Source organism: Fonticula alba, assembly GCF_000388065.1.
Source record: "Fonticula alba strain ATCC 38817 unplaced genomic scaffold supercont2.3, whole genome shotgun sequence".
NCBI classification, from domain to species: Eukaryota; order Rotosphaerida; family Fonticulaceae; genus Fonticula; species Fonticula alba.
Window position 1 is genome coordinate 3,155,147 of NW_009242973.1, and position 1,674 is coordinate 3,156,820.

Genomic DNA, 1,674 nt, shown 5'->3' on the forward strand with positions numbered 1-1,674 from the left:
CACGGCCTGCCGGCGCGTCAACTACCCCCCGCCCCCCGCCCGCCCCTCGCGAGCGGAGAAGCGAGGCCGTTCTCTCCTGGGTCCTCGGCCCGGCGCACGCATCAGAGCCCAGCCCCCGGAACCCCCACGGGACCCCCCCTTCCGGCGCGCTCACTGGGACCCACGAGCACAGGCGACAACCCCACCTTGAAGAGTGCGCTTTCCCACCGTTCTTCTTCCACCGGGAGGAAATGGGCCCGCCGCTGGAGGATGTGGAGGGGGGGGGGGGGGGGGGGGGGGGCGGGGACCATGCGACCGGGTCTGCCTTCGGGCCCGGGAGGGGGCAGGCGGATCAAGATCCCAAGTACACATTCTGGACTCTCGGGCGAAGAGCGCACGGGCGGGGGCGCGACAAATGTCCCCAAGAGGCGGCGCTTGGATTCAGCTAGAAGCGCGCCCCGCTGGCCAGATCGAGCGGGGGACACCTGGACGCGAGGATGCAAGGGGGAAAGTGGGGTGGGGGGGGGGGGAGGAGGGCGGCCCCACAGTCCTTCTCTCCAGAAACACATTACCATGCAGTGCCCCCGCTAGGGGATCTCGCATGCGATCCCCCCCCCCCCGCCCTGCCCCTTCGCCGCGCACTGGCGCCAGGAGAACCCCACGGCAAGTGATCTGTAGCGTCGGGAAAAAGAGACCCCTCATCCCCCTTGGACAAATAATCAAGTGCCAGCCCCTCCACCCCGTAATAGTGGCGCATTCCCTGTGACATTCTCCCTCGCCTCAGCCGAGGCGAATGTCTCCCCCCCCCCCCCTCTGTAGCCTCCCTTGCCCCCGAGTGGCATCCCCACGCGCTGGACGCAACAATGAACTCAGCAGATGGGATTCGCTCTGTTGCCGCCCCCCCCCCCCCCCCCCCCCCGGCCCAGAGCCCGCCTCAGCCGAGTCTTCCTCTCTTGGCCCCCCCGCCTTCTCTCACACGCATCTGCAAATGAACCAGAAGCCACCTGACATAGGGTTGGCAGCTCGGCCATGGGTTAATTTAAGCCGATCTCACTGGAGGAACGCCGACCGGCGGCTTGGAGGGGGGGGGGGCGGCGATGCCCGGGGTACACCAGGCGGCCGGAGAGAAGCGCCCAACGGGAGGGGACAGGAGGGGAGGCCAGAACCCGAGCCCCCCTCCCCCCCCCCCCCGCCCGACTGTGAGGGCCACGGAGGGAGGGCGCGAACAGGACAAGAGGCACCCCCCTGCTTGAGAAGCCGCCACGCAGACCGGCGAAAACCCGCGAAATAATAATGTTAAATATCAGTGGAGCACCCCGCGTGTGTGCTGGTCACAAAAAGCGAAGAAAAAAAGGAGGGTCCCTTGCCCCACACGACGATCCTCGTTACCCTGTTAAGAGGCCCTCCTCCCCCGGGCCCAGGCAGCCAGGGCCATAGACGCGGCCGTACCCCCCTCCCTCCCCCCCCCCACCTGGCGCCAAGCGAACAATGTTCTCCTCGGGCGCAGCCCTGCTGCTACCGCCGCGCGGGGGACACCAGGATGCGCGCGGCCAGACCCACAACACAGCGAGCAACAATCGCGGCGCCGGCCGTGGTCGGGCTATATGGTCGGGGCCCCGGGATTCAAACCCAAATCCCGGCTTGCCTCTCCCCTGCCTGTGCCGCTCTTGGGGAGTTCTCCCCGTCCCCCCCCCC